Raw genomic sequence first — 21,217 nt, 5'->3', positions numbered from 1 at the left:
TTTGTGTCCCATTGGTTTTACCTCGTTTGGTGTATGAACTACAGGTCCAAAAACTTTTTGTTGATTAATAGAATTAAGCTCTTTATTTATTTCATCTTTCCACTCTGGCCAATATTTTCTATTCTTACATTTCTCAATAGATTTAGGTTCAAGATCCTCGTTCTCTTTATAATCTCGCGCGGAACATGATATGAAAAATTATCGTCGACGTCTGTCTTATTTTGGTTTCATCTTATTCATGTCATGACATGATTTATTAAGATCTCTTCATTTTCATAATTTTCAGGTACTTTAGTTTCTTTCGTTCTGTTAGAAATATAAGATGGGCCCCACCTCATCACATTTATCAGTCCCCACTTGGCATCGGGGCCCACCTGGTATACATATTGTAACACCGTGAAATTTCAAAACAAATTTTATTTCATTTTAAATTAATAAAAATACTCCAAACACAATTCTCAAAAACGTGTATCAATTGTTTTACATAACATAAGTGCAAATCAAAATCCCCAGAATCTCAAAACATCCCCACAATAAGTGTGTACCGATCATGCCGACGCCTTCCCGCGATCATCACTGGTACCTGAAACACATAACATGCAAACGGTAAGCAATAATGCTTAGTGAGTTCCCCCAAAATATCACGTACAACATATACGCCTTTCCAGGCCATAGCTCTATGGGATCTTCCGATCCAAGTGTCTCGGTGGATTTCCATCCCATAACTCTGTTGACCTTCTAGTCCATACTTTGTTGACCTTCCGGTCCATATCTTCATACTCACATCATAACATATTACATATACAACATACATCACATTTTCATCATACACATAAGACCTTTCGGTCACACATAATCACCCCATCGGGTAAGGCATAGCGAGAAGACTCAACTCAAAGATGTCGGATGATCAGTCGCGCTCAATATTCCAACCTAGCTTCCTCCTATAGTATAAATACATCTCTAATTAATACCTCCCCAACTTAGTTTGACTAATGCCCTAAAGTCAACATAAGTCAACTTTGGTCAACGTTGGTCAATGGCCACCCTTTGACCCAACTCGTTGAGTCAGGCACTGACTCGGCGAGTTCAGATGTGAACTCAAGTCCCCTAAATCCCAACTGACTCATCGAGTCGTTCCCCCAACTCGGTGAACCACCAACTGTGTGAGTCATGGGACAACCCGGTCCGACTCGTCGAGTCTGCTCATGGACTCGGCGAGTTCCTTCCATGCTCGAACTCAAATGGCCTTCTGAGGTCAGATCTGTTCCTCTAATCCATAGATCTGACCTTCCCAAGCTCAATAAACATGTAAAGGTTCAAACTTGATACTCATGCATCGTCCAAATAACTCTACTTGAAGCATTTGCCCCAAATACAACATCCTAAGCCCATTTCTTCCATAACTCATCATAAAGCAAGATGGATAAAGCTCTCTGGACCACTATGGGTCCAGATCCGAAGTCTAAACATGATAAGGGACCATATATCCAACAATCATCCCAATAAAGGGTATAGAAAACCCTAGATCCATGGATTCTTCAACAAAACAGAAAAAGGATCGATATGCTACCTCAAGGATGATGTTCTTTGCTCGAGATCCACATATATGCAACCTTCTTGGCCTCCTCTGAGCTGGAACCACCTTCTTCTTGCAAAACCAACCCACAAAGATCAAATAACGGATTCTTTCCTCTCACAAACGCTCAAGCACTTTTAGGGTTTCTCTCAAGGGTCTGGTAGCTGCAAATGGTGGCTATAAGGGTCCTTAAATAGGTCCCAAACCTAAGAAATTAGGGTTCTTTCATCAGCTCTGACTCGGCGAGTGCATTCCCCTAACTCGTCGAGTCTAATCATTTTCCACGTCACCCATTCGCGACCTGACTTGATGAGGCTAAGCACCAACTCGTCGAGTCACCTCAACACAATTCAAATTATAATATTAATTAATGTACCTGGGAAATCGGGCGTTACAATTCTCCCCCACTAGAATCAGACTTCGCCCCCGAAGTCTCGCTCTGCAAACAATTATGGATACTGCTCCCGCATCTCTAACTCCGGCTCCCAAGTCAACTCGGACCCCTTCCGATGTTGCCACTGGACCTAAACCACGGACACCTTCTTGTTCCTCAGAACCTTGATCCTCCTATCTCAGATCGCGATCGGCCTCTCAACATAGTTCAGGCTCGCGTCCACTTGAATGTCCTCTAATGGAACCACTGCTGACTCATCGGCAATACACTTCCTCAACTGAGACATGTGGAAGCTATCATGAATCTGACTCAGCTCGGCAGGTAGCTCCAAATGATACGCTACTCTGCCCACCCTAGGTATCACCTTGAATGGACCGATATATCGAGGCCCCAACTTGCCTCTCTTTCTGAATCGAATTACACCTTTCCAAGGTGATACCTTCAGGAGAACGAAATCACCAACCTGAAACTCGAGCTATGAGTGACGCCTATCCGCGTAGCTCTTTTGGCGACTCTGAGCCGTCAGCAACCTCTGTCTGACCTGCTGAATCTGCTCAGTCGTTTGGAGTACTATCTCCGTACTACCCATCACACGCTGCCCTACCTCTCCCCAACAAATGGGAGTCCGACACTTCCTTCCATACAACAGCTCGATGCATATGCTATCACATGCCCCCTCTACATAAGCACTGCACCCAACCCTGATATCGATGCATCGCAGTATACCACAAAATCCTCAACTCCCTCTGGAAGGGATAACACCGGGGCTTCGCACAACTTCCGGTAAAGAGTCTCAAACGAGGTCTGCTGCTCCGGACCCCATGAAAAAGCAACACCCTTCCGGGTCAACCTATTGAGTGGAACTGCAATCTTGGAGAAATCCTGAATGAATCTCCGATAATAATCGGCCAACCCCAGAAAACTCCTGATCTCCGTGGCAGACTTCGGCATTTCCCAACTCATCATCGCCTCAATCTTGTCCGGGTCGACCAATATCCCATTTTGATTAACAAGATGCCCCAAGAATTGGACCTCTCGTGACCAAAAATCACACTTGGAGAATTTGGCATAAAGCCTCTCCAACCTCAATACCCCGAGGATCTCCCTTAAATGCTCATCATGCTGTTCTCGGGATCTAGAATACACTAGAATATCATCAATAAACACAATCACCGATCGATCCAACATCGTCTGACATACTCTGTTCATGAGATCCATAAACACTGCTGGTGCATCGGTGAGCCCAAAAGGCATCACCACAAACTCATAGTAACCATATCGCGTCCTGAACGCTGTCTTCTGGATATCCTCATCACGCACCCTCATCTGGTGATATCCAGAACTCAAGTCTATCTTGGTAAACCAAGATGCTCCTTGAAGCTGATCGAATAAATCATCAATCCTCGGCAACGGATAACGGTTCTTGACTGTTAACTTGTTCAACTCCCGATAGTCGATGCACATCCGGTGCGAACCATCCTTTTTCTTGACAAAAAGGATCGGCGCTCCCCAAGGCGAGCTGCTCGGTCGAATAAACCCTTTCCCCAACAGCTCCTAAAGCTTTGAGGATAACTCTTGCATCTCTGGCGGTGCAAGGCGATAAGCCGCCTTAGCGATAGGCGCTGCCCCGGAACCAAGTCAATGCGAAACTCCACCTGCCTCTCGGGAGGCACACCCGGAAACTCCTCGGGAAATACATTCGGGAACTCACGCACTATCGGAACATTATCAACTGAACTTGGCCTTCCCGCGGCCTCCCGGGTATCCATCACATAAGCTACAAACCCCTTGCAGCCCTGCTGCAAACTTTGCCTCGCTCTGGTAGCCGAACAGAATTGTAACACCCAAAATCTGGAAGGCCAAGAAAGGAAAGAAAACCCTAATTTTTAGGGGCGACTCGGCGAGTCCAAGGAGGAACTCGGCGAGTCCGAGCGGGATCCGGTTCGAGGAGTAAGTGACCAAGTCGGCGAGTCGGCCAAGTCGACTCGGCGAGTCTGGTCTGTGCGAGGAAAACCCTAAATTCGGGACTTGGGGCCTATTTAAGCGCCTCATTCTCTTCCCTAGGGTTCCTTTACTGCCTCTTTAACCCAGAATGCCAAACCCTAGCCGCCATATCCATTGATTGAGCCAATTGTTGTCTTGAGGAGTGCATTAAAGCCTGGAGAAGGAAGAAGGATCTTGAAGGTGCAAGGAGGGGGCTATAGATCTGAGATTGGGAAGATATTTCTGAACATCTAAAGGTATTAAGTCGTTTCCCTTCCTTTAGATCTATTTTGGTTGTGAGTTTTGGGGCTTTTTAGCCATGGGTAGTGATCCATTGGAGTTAGAAGTTGGATCTGGAGTTGTTACTTCAGATCTAAGTGTATTTCGGTCTTGGAAAGCATAATGTTTCAGTCCTTGAGTTGATTATGGAGCCTCTTTGCTTTAAACCCTAGTTTGTGGTGTATTTTGCCTAGATCTCCTTCTCTACACGTAAAGTTTGCAACTTTACATGAGGAATAGGCTTGGGAAGGGTAGATCTATAGTTTGGAGTCCATGCATGACTCAAAAGTCCTCTGCATGTATAGAGATATGAATGGACTCGACGAGTAGCATGAAGACGAGGAGGAACTCGACGAGTGGGATGAACAGCTCGTCGAGTCAGATGAAGTTGGGCAGGAACTCGACGAGTTGGATGAACAACTCGGCGAGTCTGTTGAAGGTTGTCTTGGACTCGACGAGTCTGTTCTTGGACTCGGCGAGTCAGGTCGCGAAACCCCAAACCCTTCGAGTTGAGACTCGAATCAGTGAGTCGAATGGAGACTCGGTGAGTTGGACAGGTCAGGACTCGGTAATCGGTAGACTCGGCGAGTCATGGACTGACTCGGCGATTCGAGTCGCGAATAGAAGGACTCTGAACTTATGAACTCGGCGAGTCAATAAGGTGACTCGGCGAGTAGGGTTGACCTGGGAGGTTGACTTTGACCAAGACTTTGACTTTGACCAGAGTTGACTTGGTTGATATTGGTAGCTCGGGGAGCGAGTGGAGCAGGGGTTCAGAGAGTTGTCGAGCAGCAGCTAGTGGGATCATCAGCGAGTTCAACCAGTGCATGTGAGTTTCCATTTATATGAATGGGTCTACGACCACAATGCCGACCCATGTAGTTATGAGTAGAAGACTCGGGGGTTAGCCCTAGGCACAATATGCTAGTATGATATTCGGGACGAGGTCCAATGATAGAGGGCGGGTGCCCAAGGAGTGGGTTATGTGATAGTTTATACTTGTTGTTTGCGTGATACTTGTATCTGCCTGGTAGGGAGGTGAGTGTGGGCGGGGTCCTGTGTCTCACCAATTGCAGAGTGTGGATGGTGTTCCACATCTCATTAGCAGCAGATCAGGGGCGAGGCCCAAGTTAGGGAAAGAGTGGGTGTGGGCTGGTCCCGTATCTCACTATCAGTAGGAGCATGGATGGGGTTCCATGACTCATCAGTAGAGTTCGGTTGTTAGGACCGGAGGGTAGTCAGACGCCCCGGAAACGTCTGACAGTATGTGATGATATGTTTATTTGCTGGCATGATATGTTATGATATATGGTTTAGTAGCTGAGTGTGGGCGAGGCCCGTATCTCAGAGATAGTTGAGTGTGGGCAAGGCCCGTATCTCAGAGATAGTGGAATGTGGGCAAGGCCCGTATCTCCCAGCTAGCGGAGTGTGGGCAAGGCCGGTATCTCCATGAGTGTGGGCGAGGCCCGTATCTCCTAGTTGTTTAGTATATGATTATATATACTTGTATGCTATGGTTTAGTGGCTGAGTGTGGGCGAGGCCCGTATCTTAGAGATAGTGGAGTGTGGGCAAGGCCCGTATCTCCATGAGTGTGGGTGAGGCCCGTATCTCCTAGCTGCTCATCACATGATTGTATGGTATGTGGTATGATGGGGGGACTCACTAAGCTTCGTGCTTACGGTTTTCAGTTTTGGTTTCAGGTGCTTCCGATAGCGGATGATGGAGCTCGGGATGATCGCATGGCACACACCATAGATTAGTCAGCCTGGGAATGTTTTACTCTGATAACGAACATGTGTTTTGGAAACTATTACTCTTATCATGTTTTGAATCGATGATTTTGCCTTAAGTGATGTTTTATTAAAAGAAATTTTTAGTCTTGAATTTTGGGACGTTACAAGAATGCTGACCCACTTCGAGTTCCCTCGCCATAGACTGTCAGCACTCCCCCACTAGGATCTCGAATCGTCACCAATTGATGCTTGCAGTCTATCACAACCCCAAATCGGCTCAACCAATCCATGCCCACGATGACACATACGTCCCCCATCGCAATCGGGACTAGATCTATTGGAAACCCAACAACGAAAATCTCAAGCACACACCCTCGAATCACGTCCGTGGCATACACAGCTCGTTCGTTAGCTATAGAAACTCATAGAGGTCGACTCGTCGCCTCTCGCTGGATACTGATGTGTCTACTGAACGCTAATGAAACAAATGACTGACTCGTACCCGAGTCAAACAACACCAAAGCATGTACAAAATTCACAAGGAAAGTACCTACACATATCCTAATATAAACACAAGATCTCATCATAAACAACTAATAACAGAATACATACCAACCATGACGTCGGGTGTTGCGCGGACCTTCTACGATGTCAACTGGAAGGCTCTCCCGCGAGCCTTCGGTGCCTCGGCCTTCACTGGCCGAACCTCAGTAGCGCGCACGGTGGCAGGGGCAGATCCCTGTTGTGCTCCCTGTGCTGTCCCCCGCAGCTACGAACACTCGGCCTTCCGATGGCCTGTCTGGTTGCAATGAAAGCAAACCATGAATCCCTTGGGGAAGTCCTTGGCTATATGCCCCTCCTTTCCACATTTGTAGCAAGCACCAGATCGACAAACTCCATCGTGTCCCTTGCCGCAATTTCCGTAAGTGAGCCCCTTCTGGCCTCCAGATCTCGAATCGGTGGGCTTTGCCCGCTTGGCTGCCGGTTGAGACTGTGCCGGCCGCCTATCCAACTCCTGAGACTTGGCCTCCTCCCTGGCCTGAGTCTCCAACTCAATCTCCCTCTTCCGGGCATTTTCCTGGAGCTCAGCAAATGTCCGGTAAGTCGAGTTTGATACGAACTCCCGAATGTCCCTCCTCAGAATGCTCAAGTACCGGTTCATGCGTGCCTGCTCATACGACACGTGCTCAGGGCAGAACATCGCCCTATCATGAAACTTCCTGGTGATCACAGTAACTGACTCAGTACCCTGCTTGAGGGTCAAGAAATCATGGGCCAACCGTTCCCTTTCCACCCGGGGAACGTACTCGTCTCTGAACATCGTGGTGGACCTCTCCCAGGTCACCGCTGAGATCTCCGCAGAAGTAAGATGCGTCATCACAAATTTCCACCAATCCTTCGCTCCCAAGCGAAGCTGGTTCAGTGCAAACCGAACCCTCAGATGCTCTGGACATGAACCGGTGTAGAAGCATCCCTCGATATCAGATATCCATCTCATCGCAGCAATCGGATCCTGTATCCCATCAAACTCTGTTGACTTCGTCTTGCTAAACTCCCGATACAGCAACGAGTCACCCCCTGCGGCCTGGCAACAGCGACGGCTGCGTTGGCCGCGGCTACAGTAGCGTCAGTAAAAGCGACGTACCGCTCATCAAGGGTCTCAATCAGCGTGGTCTTGATAGACCCAAACATCTTCGGTATCTCAGCTCGGATGGTTGCAGCCACCTCATCATGAATCATCTGGCGGAGCTCCTCATCGCTCACACCCCCCTCGCTAGTCCCCGGTCTGTGGCGTGTCCCAACCATGATGTAACATCCTAAAATTCAAGCCCAAAAATTTCATTTTTGATTAATTAATTCATAAAACATTCATTGGAAAGTATTGTATAAACATGACATCTCAAAACCAAGTAACATATTCGAAACCCACAACCATGAACAAATGTCATATCAGAGTACAATCCCAGAAAACACCATGCGGAAAAATCATATGTGTGTGTGATGTCATGCTACGCCGCCGACTCCTTCCTCTTAGACGAAGAGGTACCTGAAACCAAAAACTGAAACCGTAAGCACAAAGCTTAGTGAGTTCCCCCATCATACCACATACCATACAACATCATCGGTATCTTTCAACCGGTAATCGTCATCGGTATCTTTCAACCGGTAATCATCATCGGTATCTTTCAACCGGAATCGTCATCGGTATCTTTCAACCGGTAATCGACATCGATATATTTCAACCGGTAACTGGGTACTATTCCACCCCTTACTACTAGCATACAATAGTAGATATAAGCACACATTCAGACATATCCAGGTACTGACCTACCCTTTGGTCCTACGGACCACTATCAGGGAATCTATCCCTATCATGCAACATATCATACAGATATAACACATAACCAAACGCATACCAAACCAAGATAAACTATCACAAAGACAATTATCTTCTAAATACTCCTCAATGGTGGGCCGACATTGTGGCCTTAGACCCACCCCTACTGGAAGGTAACTCACCTCGTATCTGCTCAACTGTGCGGGAATCCTCTGACTGCTGCTGCGGCTGCTCCGGAAGTTCTCCGGATAAAATTCCCACAAAAAACTTATTCAGAAACTGACATCTACCCTTAGGGTAAAATGACCATTTAACCCTTGACCAAATCAAAGTCAAAGTCAACTTCCAGATGACCTGACTCGCCGAGTCCCTATCCTTTCATCAGACCTCATACCCGTCTCTACTCGTCGAGTTAGGCGATGACTTGATGAGTTTTCCTTCTAAATGAACACCGACTGAATCCACATCCGACTCGCCGAGTTGTATGAACAACTCATCGAGTTCATCATCGACTGATACTCATGTCCTGACTTGACTCACCGAGTCGTATGAACAACTCGTCGAGTTACTCTTCGTCCTATGAACACGTTCTGTCCTCGACTCGCCGAGTTGATGAACAACTCGCCGAGTTCCATGAAGATTGCCTTGGACTCGCCGAGTCCGTTCATGCACTCGCCGCATGAATTCCCAGAACACTTTGCTTAGTCCAGAATGTTGGGTCACTCCCCGGGACTCCTAAAAACCCTTCCACACTCAACTGGTCCTTACGAACCTCACTGATATGGGACCAAAACCCTTGGATTCGCCGAGTCTAACACATTCCTTACTAAGAACTTCGATTTCTGATGTACAACACTTAACCAAATGATAGATCCAGGCCCCTAAACTCGATCTAGCACATAAAGTTACAAACTTTACGTGCATGCATGGGACATTAGAGCTTAAAAGGCTCTAGAATGGTTCTTTTGTTGCATGGGGCCTTCCTTGGTGCAAAAAGCAACCTAGATCTGACTTGTGGCTCATAAAATGACATGATATAGAAACCCAAACCCCCAACCATGTTTGCAAACATGGTTGGCCACCAAAAATGGCTTACAAAAGCCCTAAATCTCCCCAAAGAGGGATCTAACAAAAGAATGAGCAAGGTTCAGACTTTATACCTTCCAAAGACTGCAAATGATATACCAAAATCGAATCCTTCAGTCCCCTCTTGATCCTTCTATGCTCTTCCTTCTTCCTTGAGAGCAAAACTCACAAGAATCACTCAAAAAGCCTTAGATCTTCACAAAAACGGCTAGGGTTTGCTATGAGGAGTGTTTGGGAGCATAAAGGGGGAAAGGAGGCTGCATAAGGTCGTTTAAATAGGGTGCAAACCCCTGGATTAGGGTTTTTGCCCAAGAAACGGCTACTCACCGAGTCCGAGACTCGACTCGCCGAGTCCACGACTTAAACCCCGCGCCTCATCCCGCTTCTACTTGGCGATTCAGTCCTTCGACTCGCCGAGTCCAAAGCCAAAAGTTCAAAAATAAAGAAGATTTAATAACAGAACACATACCAAGAACCAGGTGCTACACATGATGTCTCTGAAATACACCATAAAAAAATATCAGGGACTCGCTCGAGCGTACTCGCACTCGATAACTCAACCCTACTTGTTTCCTAGTATCCTAAGGATTCCTACTTGGACCGCACACTGATCTGGTGTCTCCAGTAGTACGGGCCCTATACCACCTTCCATACCGCATCAGTATTCATTCCAAGCCACCCTCTAAGGATCCCAAGTCACAAGTACTCTATCTCTTGCCACACATAAGCCACCCTTCGATAGATCCCCATAGCACCTCACTGCTACCTATTCGCTCACAAGCATCTCATAGCAGCAGAAATCTTCGTAGGCTAAGGCATCACAAATTAGGCCACTCTAGTCCTAATATGAATACCTAGCCTACCCTAGCATGCATAACACATTACAACATATTTCTTAACACATAATGTAAGGGTAATTTGGGAAATCATCGTCCGGGCGCTGATTGATCGTACACACTGCTTTCTTCTGTTTCCTCAATTCCTTTTTGTTCTTTTAGGAAAAAAAATTGTTTATTTATGAAAACATCTTCAAATCCTCAGTTTGAGTTCAAATACATCCGAAGATGAATCTGAATCCCTCAAACCAAGGCTATGATACCAACTTGTAACACCGTGAAATTTCAAAACAATTTTTCTTTCATTTTAAATTAATAAAAATACTCCAATCATAATTCTCAAAAACGTGTATCAATTGTTTTACATAACATAAGTGCAAATCAAATCCCCCAGAATCTCAAAACATCTCCACCATAAGTGTGTACTGATCATGCCGGTGCCTTCCCGCGATCATCACTGGTACCTGAAAACACATAACACGCAAACGGTAAGCAATAATGCTTAGTGAGTTCCCCAAAATACCACGTACAACACATACGCATTTCCAGGCCATAGCTATATGGGATCTTCCCATCCAAGTGTCTTAAGGGATTTCCATCCCATAACTTTGTTGACCTTCCGGTCCATATCATCATACTCACATCATAACATATTACATATACAACATACATCACATTTTCATCATACACATAAGACCTTTCGGTCACACAGAATCACCCCATCGGGTAAGGCATAATGAGAAGACTCACCTCGAAGATGTCGGATGATCAGTCGCGCTCAATCTTCCGACCTAGCTTCCTCCTATAGTATAAATACATCTCTAATTAATACCTCCCCGACTTAGTTTGACTAATGCCCTAAAGTCAACACAAGTCAACTCTGGTCAACGGTGGTCAATGGCCACCCTTTGACCCAACTCGTCGAGTCAGGCACTGACTCGGCGAGTTCAGATGTGAACTCAAGTCCCCTAAATCCCAACTGACTCACCAAGTCGTTCCCCCAACTCGGCGAATCACCAACTGTGTGAGTCATGGGACAACCCGGTCCGACTCGTCGAGTCTGCTCATGGACTCGGCGAGTTCCTTCCATGCTCGAACTCAAATGGCCTTCTGAGGTCAGATCTGTTCCTCTAATCCATAAATCTGACCTTCCCAAGCTCAATAAACACGTAAAGGTTCAAACTTGATACTCATGCATCGTCCAAATAACTCTACTTGAAGAATTTGCCCCAAATACAACATCCTAAGCCGATTTCTTCCATAACTCATCATAAAGCAAGATGGATAAAGCTCTCTGGACCACTATGGGTCCAGATCCGAAGTCTAAACATGATAAGGGACCATATATCCAACAATCATCCCAATAAAGGGTATAGAAAACCCTAGATCCATGGATTCTTAAACAAAACAGAAAAAGGATCGATATACTACCTCAAGGATGATGTTCTTTGCTCGAGATCCACAGATATGCAACCTTCTTGGCTTCCTCTGAGCTGGAACCACCTTCTTCTTGCAAAACCAACCCACAAAGATCAAATAATGGCTTCTTTCCTCTCACAAACGCTCAAGCACTCTTAGGGTTTCTCTCAAGGGTCTGGTAGCCGCAAATGGTGGCTATAAGGGTCCTTAAATAGGTCCCAAACCCAAGAAATTAGGGTTTCTTTCGTCAGCTCTGACTCGGCGAGTGCATTCCCCTGACTCGTCGAGTCTAATCATTTTCCACGTCACCCATTCGCGACCTGACTCGACGAGTCTAAGCACCAACTCGTCGAGTCACCTCAACACAATTCAAATTATAATATTAATTAATGTACCTGGGAAACCGGGCATTACACATATAAACATATAAACACATGCAAAAATCACAAAGATAAATAACATACAATATACTCATCAGGCCCTGCCTGGTATATATATCAAATATCATACATGCAAGAGTCACGCAAACAACTAGCATCCTATCATAATAAACCATAGGCCGACATTGATGCCTTCGACTCGCTAAGCATAGTGAGGAAACTCACCTCATTGAATATCTCAGATAAATACTCGGACTGTCGATCCAGAAAAATCCATGCGCTAACACCACCAAATAATGTATAATCAGTTATTGGGTTACAACCCAAAACTAGAATCCTAGTACAATTGTTCAACACTAGCGGTAAAAGACCATTTTACCCCCTCCTAACTTGGTCCAAAATCTGAGTCCCACTCCAACAGCACCAAAAAACACACTGGGGCCGAACTTCCTAATTGGGCCCAAAACCCATCATGGGCCTAATTCCAATAAGGCCCAAGGCCTAGCCATGGCCCAAAATCAAAAAGCTAATGGACCAAAAGGGCCCAAAACTCTTCTAGCCTAGAAGCAGCCCAAACCGAGAAAGTTAACTGAAATCAATGGCGGATGAGTACGCCCGATGTACTCAGGCTTACGCCCAACGTTGTACAAGGATTCCTAATACGTGTTGCATACGAGCTGGGTATGCTCAGTGTACTACCAAGTGATCCATGATCGGGGATCAAGCAACGTACACATACGTACACCCAACATACGTGCCAATTAAGCACTTTTCCATTAAGTGCTTAATACTTGCAACCAAAAGCCTAAACTTCAAATCCAAGTCTTATCAAACGTTTTAAGCCATAAAGTCATGAACTCGGAGCCTTTTCATGGCTCAGAAGGATCCAAACCTCACTTTTAGTATTCTACTTCCACCATAATGACCTAAATTCATGCATGGTTGATCCACAACCATCAAGATGCTAACTTTATGGACTTAGGACATCAGAAACATCAAGAGAAGAAACTCCTAGCTTCTGGAGTGGAAGGAATCCACTATATCTCATCATATTACCGAAATGGGATCAAAACTTCACAAAGACTAGATATAAGCAAACAAAGAGCAAGTTTCAGGCTTTATACCTCAATGAAGCTGGAAATGACGTGAGAAATCTAGATCTACAAGGTCTTCCTTGATCAAGACTCCTTGTTCCAAGTTCTTATTCTTCTTCAAGTCTCACCAACACACACAAGAGGGGTCAAATCTATTCAAAAGGGGCTAAGGTTTCGAAATGTGACTCAAAAGGCTTTGGAGGCTGAGAAATGAGAGATCCAAGGTTCATAATGTTGTTTAAATAGGGTCCAAACCCTAAAATTTAGGGTTTGTCCCCTGCAAGCATACACCCCGCGTACTACAAGTTTGCTAGAAATGGCAAAACTGCCGCTAGGGACCAAATCTACAAAGTATTAACACACCAAGGGTCAAAAGTGGAAATACCTCGAATCGGGTGTTACACTAATGGATCAGCATTGGTGCATTCGATCCAAAAGTATAATGAGGAAAAACTCACCTTAATGACAGAAAAATAGCAGAACTAAATAATATTCCAACTACCGGCTCTACGGGGCGCCTATACAACACCCATGGACCAAGCCTAGATCTATTCCTCAAAATATCTCAAATGACCTAAAGTCAAACTTGGTCCAAGTCAATGGTCAAAGCCGAAGTCAACTCCAGCTGGTCGTCATGTCGTTGCCACCCATGACCACGTTGTGGCTGCTAAACGACAAAGTAGACGGGTTGCAACCCAGTCGCCAAGTAGTGGCACCCTCGGGCCACGCCGTGGGGACTGGTTTGGACAACTTAATCCATTAAGTCATTTTCCCAAGAGTTCAGGAGCTCCAAAGCTCAAATATGGTCCTTTCCAAATCCTAGGTACTTATTAAGCACCCTATCCTTAGAGTTGCTCTTCCAAGGTTTCCAGAAGAGTTTCTTACTCACAACATGCCTTAAAAACCACAACTTTATGGACATGCATGTCCAATGTATATCCATTCCATTTTAGGTCAAAATCATGGAAATAAAGGCTTAAACTTGAGCATGTGACCAAAAACTACGTAAATCTTTAGATCTGGAACATATGATATAGGGATGATCCCATGGATCCATAAAGTTGCCAACTTTATGAGATCTAACCTTCCTATTTCTCTCGTCGTGAAGATATGGGGAAAAATAACTAGATCTAGACATATAAAGCATAAAGATTCGATTTTGAGGACTTACAAGAGTCCAAAAATGTGCTTAATATTGAAGAGGAGAATTGTTTGTTGGAACTAAGCTCAAGGTGGCCTTCTTCTTCTTCTTCAAAACACCACCAAGACACACACAAAATCAAGGGTAAGCAAAAGAGGCTAGGGTTTTCTCTTAGAGGCTGAGGGAGAGTGAATGAGGCTGAGGGTGGGCAACCATAACCATCACATTCCTTAAATGGGGGCTCAAATCCCGGATTAGGGTTTGCATTAAACATCGGTCACGTTATGGCAATATATGCCACGCCATGGCGCCAACTTAAAGGCCACGAATCTCGTGTCTTTGCCATGCCGTGGGATTCCATCACCACGTCATGGCCACTTGAAATCCAACCTCAAATTATTAAATTTACTTTAAAAAGGAACATACCTGAAACTTGGCGTTACACAAATCCAAAGCTAAACACCTTCCTTTTACTCTCAACCACAATACCGAAGCCTTGATGACTCAGAGGATGAAATTGTATGGGAAACTCAACCCACACCACCCCTTCCACGTTGCAAAGGAAAACAATTGGTGCCAGAGACTACAAGGTAGAAGCCGACATCATGGACTCCCCCAGAAGAGCTAGCGTTGACACAAAAGCTTGTGTTGAGATTTCAGAGGATTATGCGAAAGGAAATGTACAACCAACAGATCATTTTTGGATTCACATTCTTGATATATTTTGCAAGGAGTTGGGTAAAGAAGATGAAGAGTACCATACCAAACACCAACTGAATTCAAAGTTTCGAGAAATAGGAAAAGCCGTCTAAAAATGAACGTGTTGTACAACACCCTCAAAACTTTAAGGAAGAACAACCTAGGAGATGAAGAAACTCTTTAAGAGGATTTGCATTTTTTTCGCGAGGAAACGGGAGAGGCATTTAAGTCTCATGAGTGTCAGAAATTGTTAGTTCTTAGCCCAAGGTGGAAAAAATAAGAACAAAGATTTTATACTACGAAAAGAATACCAATCAAAAAGAACAAAATCAGGCTCCAGTGGATACATAACTTCTTATGATGCTCGTGTCGGGCTAGATTTATATGACGAGGACGAATTCGGGTTAGAAGAAATTGTCTTACCGATGGGTATGGACAAAGCAAAATGGAAAGGGGAAGTGGACTTCTTATGGTACATCGGATTTCGACATGGATGTAGATGAAATACAGAAAATGACGACAACTTTTGATCAATACAATTTGAACTTCGCTGAACGTTTGACATACGACAAAGAAAAAGAAATTGAAAAAAAAAGAATGGACGAAAAGGCAAGAAATGAAGGATATGAAGTTCTTGATGGAAAACAACGATCATCTTTTAGGATCGATCATCGAGTTAGTTTTGAAGAAGAAAAAAATGATCATTAAAAAACATTTCTAGTATATTGTTTTGTTAATTAAATCTAGTTTATGTTTTCTTAAATATTGTTTTTTTATAATTATTTTAAGTAATGAGATAATTTTATTTAAATTAATTTTTGTGTTTATTAATCATTTAAAAAAATATATTTATTTTTTGAATTATAAATCTTAAAAGTCAATTATTTTTATTTAAAAATAAAATAAAATAAAAGGTAGTGAAAATTGAGTGGAAGGAACGCTCAGCCTGCTAAGGTTTGCCTTGGACCTGGAAATCATGGGACTCGACGAGTGCTAGAACACACTTGGCGAGTCCAAGGCAATCTCCCAGTCTTTAAAGATGGACTCGTCGAGTTGTTCTTACAACTCGACGAGTCATAGACTGGATGCATTTATATGCTGAAGATGAACTCGATGAGTTCAAGAACGAACTCGGCGAGTCGGTTGAAGATTGTCCGATGTGTGGAGGAAGGCGAACTCGTCGAGCTCTTTCTAGACTCGACGGGTGGAGACGGGCTTATGCCTTTTGGTGGATATGGGGACTCGACGAGTTGGCGGGCCAACTCGGCGAGTCAGGTCAATTGGATGTTGACTTTGACTGATTTGAGTTGACCCTGGTTAGGGTTGCATATTCAAATTGATAACTTAGAAAGGTTGTCGTGTAGGGATTGAGGAGTCGAGAAGAGTTGAGTTGCACGCCAAGGATAATTCAGACACTACGCGACATCGAGGTGAGTTACCTTTTAGTAGGGGTGGGTCTAAGGCCACAATACTGGCCCACCAATAAGAGTAATTGGTACATAATTGTCTTTGTGATAATTATCTTGGTATGCTTATGAGATATTGTTATGTGATATGCTTATGATATATGCTTATATGATATGCTTATGAGATATGCTTATGAGATATGTTTATGTGATATGTTATGCGAGTTAGTGGTAGTAGCAGGGAATAGCTTTTCCCTGAATTGTTCGTTAGGACCAAAGGGTAGGTCAATACCCCAGATATGCCTGACTGTATGAGTATATTTTGTTAGTGTATGATAGAGGTAGGGGTGAAATAGTCTCTGATGTCGGTTGAGATAGACCGTAGGGTAGTCGGCACCCCAGAACGGCCTGACATGGGTAGGTCAGCACCCCATAATGGCTTGACATGGGTAAGTAAGCACCCCAGAATGGCTTGACATGGGTAGATCGGGCACCCCATAATTTCCCGACAGTATGTATGCTATGTGATTGTATGGTATGTGGTATGATGGGGGAAATCACTAAGCTTTGTGCTTACGGTTTCGGTTTTGATTTCAGGTACCTCTTCGTCTAAGGGGAAGGAGCCGACGGTGTACAACGCGTCACACACACACATATGTTTTCCGAATTGAGTTTCTGGGATTGTACTCTGATTTATATTACTTATGTTGACATGGTTTCCGAACACGTTGTTATAGTTTTTATAAAATGGCATGACTTTGGTAATGTTTAGGTAAACTACGTTGTGAATTATTTATTTAAAAATGAAATTTTTGGCCACAAAAATTGGGATGTTACAATGCAAAGCGAATATCTCCATGCATACCCTCCGGTCTATGTGTCACACCTCAAAACCAGAATGGCAGAAACGTTCCGGGGTGGAGGACGTCATGTTTAGCATCACAACCATTGTATAATAGCAATCACAGTAACACAACCATTACAATGAATATATACATAAAAATGTTTACATCAGACTGAAACTTGTTTTAAATACACCAAAATTATGTAAAATATATAAAAAAAAAACATGACTCTCATTGCTCCGGCTCCTCTAAATCCAAGAAGTACCTGTCTACTGATTTATTGAGAATACAAGCAGTTTGAAAGATGATCAACATAAAGTTGGTGAGTTCATAAGCAATTAGTTTTGGTGGAAAATGCTCTTTGATTTCTTTGAAAAATGTTCCTCAAGAAAATCCCATATTTTCTTATGAAAAGCATGTTTTAAAACCCATCCTTCCATGACTTCCAGATTCATACGTAATATGTACAATCCAAGGAATCATGGAATGAATATGAATATCTATTAGTAGAAAATAAACCATCAGTTTTGGAGATGCCGGTGTTATCCTCGGAAAATCCTATATTTTCCTAAAAACAGTTATCCGTCCTAGAGGTAGAGATGCAAGTTTAGAAACCCCTGATTACTATTAGTATAAATAAAAGTAGTTTTATTACTTAAAATAAAACAAATGAAGACTAGAGTCTGTAAACCAAAGTTAGTTTATACTTATTTGCGAGGCGTATAACCATACTGGATATGACCTAGAGACCTATATAACGTTCTTCAGGCGTTAGGCTAAATGACATTTGTTCACCCCAGGCGTGCCCACCTAACTGTAGCTAGCAGTTCAGGTGTGGGATTGTCAGTCCCGAATAGATCTATTCACAAATCTCACGCTCTCCCTCCAGGAGACTTTGGTTATACTAAAAGGATTTATCCTTGTACACCTAAGGGTACAATATTGAAGTAGAGCCTCACAATTATGTATAATCTAGTTTACAAGCTAGAGGCAGTACAAAACAGTAATTATCCTTGAATAAATGTAATTTATACTCCTAAGAAAGTATATAACATAAACTAAATCTGCCATAGTTTATACATATTCATCCATGAAATCTGATTTGGTAGAAACTGCCTAGAGGGTTATCCCAAACTATAACCATTATAGTTTATTAGAGTTGATTTGGATAATGCTTTGTAAAAACCTTTCTGAAAGCCGTAACATCCGGATTCCCAAGTATCTTATTTTATGCATTTATATTGAGTTTTGGAGAGGGATTCGGCGAGTAGGCGCTCAGACTCGCCGAGTAGGATCGCGTATGGTCGAACTGATTTAATGGCGGACTCGGCGAGTCCATGAGTGGACTCGGCGAGTCCACGCTGTTTAATGAAACCCTAATTCTCCGGGGCCTGAGCCCTATTTAAGGATCTTTTAGCCACCATTTGCGGCTATCAGACCCCTGAGAAACCCTAGAGAGCAGAGAGAAGGCTTGTAGTGAAAGAGGAGGGCTATTTCATCATTCTAAGTGTGTTTTTGACAGAAAGAAGGAAGGAGGTCAAACAAGGAAGGTTGAGGAGCTCAGATCTATCATCCATTCATCAGAAGAGGCTGTTAGAGGTACTAATCTCTGCTCCAACTCATGTATTTGGTGTTCTAGTTGAATATAGGGTTTTCTTGTGCATTCTTTGGGTTGGATTCGAAGTATGTGAGGTCCCAAGGTAGATTTCTTCTTAGATTTGGACCTTAAGAGGTCCAGAGAGTCCCATTCACATTGCTTTTTGCTACTCCATTAGAGATATGGCCCTAGGTTGCCATTTTAGGGGTTAGTTCGCCCAAAGAAGCTTTTTGGTCATTGCATAAGTGTAAAGGTCAGACCTTTACGTGATTATAGTGGTTGGTAAGGCCAGATCTATGGATTGGAGGAACAGATCTGACCTCAGAAGGTCATTTGAGTTTGAGCATGGCATGAACTCGTCGAGTCCAAGAACAGACTCAACGAGTAGGATCGTTTTCCCCCATGAATCACACAGTTGGTGACTCGCTGAGTTGGGAAAGTGACTCGGTGAGTCGTTGGGGATTTTGAGGACTTGAGTTCATGACTGAACTCGCCGAGTCACAATTGCACTCGGCGAGTCTGGTCAAAGGGTTGACCGTTGACTTTTGTTGATTTTAAGGGTATGGTCAGCAATTGGTCTTGTGAACTGCTTGAAGGGTAAAATGGTATTTTAGCCTTCTTAGAGGACGTGTGAGGATTTAGTCTAGCCTGGAGAGCCGTTATTAATTGAGATGATCGTTTATGTGTTTAGGCAGAGGCTAGATCAGTGTTACGCGAGCGAGATATTATCGAGACATCCGAGGTGAGTCTTCTCACTATACTTTACCTTGAGTGGTAATTAGAATTATGTGACAGATCTATTGTATGCTATTTATGTGATGTGTTGCAGTGCATTATTTCTATGTGATTTATGTCGTGTGTATATCAGAGTATATCAGAGTTAGAACCGGAAGGTTCACAGAGTTAGGACCAGAGGGTCCACAGAGTTAGGGCCCAAGGGCCCGCAGAGTTATATTCTCGAGTGGCTAGTATGTGTTATGTGTGGTATTTTGGGGAACTCACTATGCTTCATGCTTACAGTGTTTGGTGTTATGTGTTTCAGGTACTAGTGAGGATCGCTGGAAGGCGCCGGCATGATCAGTACACACACACGCGTGAAGTTTTATTGATATATTATGATCTTGGTCTTTTGACTTATGTGGAATATAAGAACAATGTGTTTTATAATATTGTGAATTGAATTGTTTTTAAAATGTGAAAATTTGTTTGAAATTTTATGGCGTTACAAGTTGGTATCAGAGCCTTGGTTTGAGGGATTCAGGTACACCTTCGGGCGTATCTGAACTCAAACTAAGGATTTGAGAGATATTTTTCAAAAAGTAAGATAAAGTTTTCTAAAAGAGTAAAAGAATTTAAAAAATAGCATAGCAGAGCCGTGTGTACGATCAGCCAGCAGCCGAACGGTGATTTCCCAAAATACCCTTATGTTAAATGTTATGAGACGATATGATATGTTTTGCATGCTAGAGTAGGCTAGGTATTCTATTAGTATTAGAGTGGCCTGATTTGTGATGCCTTAGCCTAGGGGTTGCTACTAGGAGATGCTTGAGAGGAGGTAGATAGCAACGAGAGGTTTATGAGAGATTTGTTGGAGAGTAGACTATGCTTAGTGAGAGTGGAGTACTTGGAATCTGAGATCCTTGGAGGAGGACTTGGGGTGTATACTGATGCTGTGTGGACAGTAGTATTGGGCCCGTACTACTGAAGACACTGGAGCGGTGCACACTCCAAGTAAGAATCCATGGAGCATCATAGATCAAGTAAGGTAGAGTTATCGAGTGTGAGTGTACTCGAACGAGTCCCTGATATTTTCTTATGTTGTATTTCAGAGACATCATGGTCAGGACACGCCTTACACCAGAGAGCAGTGGTGCTAGTGATGAGGAGATTCGTAGGATCATTCACGAAGAGGTGGCTGCGGCCATCAGGGCAGAGATACCAGAGATGTTTGGGTCTATCAAGATCACGTTGATAGAGACCTTCAACGAGAGATATGCTGCTCTTTCTGATGTTGATGTTGCTGCAGCCACTGCAGCTGTAGCTGCGGCTAGACCTCAGGGTGGTGATGCGTTGCTGTTCCGGGAGTTCAGCAACACAAAACCACCAGAGTTTGATGGGACGCAAGATCCGATTGCGGAGATGAGGTGGATTTCAGACATTGAGGGGTGTTTCTTCACATGCTCATGTCCAAAACATTTGAGGGTTTGGCTCGCGTTGAACCAGCTTCGCTTGGGAGTGAAGGACTGGTGGAAGTTTGTGACGACACACTGTTCGCTTACTGAGCTTGTTGCGGTGACCTGGGAGAGGTTCACCGCTATGTTCCGTGCTGAGTACATTCCCCCGGTGGAGAGGGAGCGTTTGGCATAGGAGTTTCTGACCCTCAAGCAGGGTACTGAGTCTGTTAATG

The sequence above is a fragment of the Lactuca serriola genome, chromosome 5 (genome assembly GCF_051521515.1).
Source record: "Lactuca serriola cultivar US96UC23 chromosome 5, Lser_US96UC23_V15, whole genome shotgun sequence".
Taxonomy (NCBI): domain Eukaryota; kingdom Viridiplantae; phylum Streptophyta; class Magnoliopsida; order Asterales; family Asteraceae; genus Lactuca; species Lactuca serriola.
The sequence above is the reverse complement of the archived record's forward strand: the minus strand, read 5'-3'. Positions refer to the sequence as shown.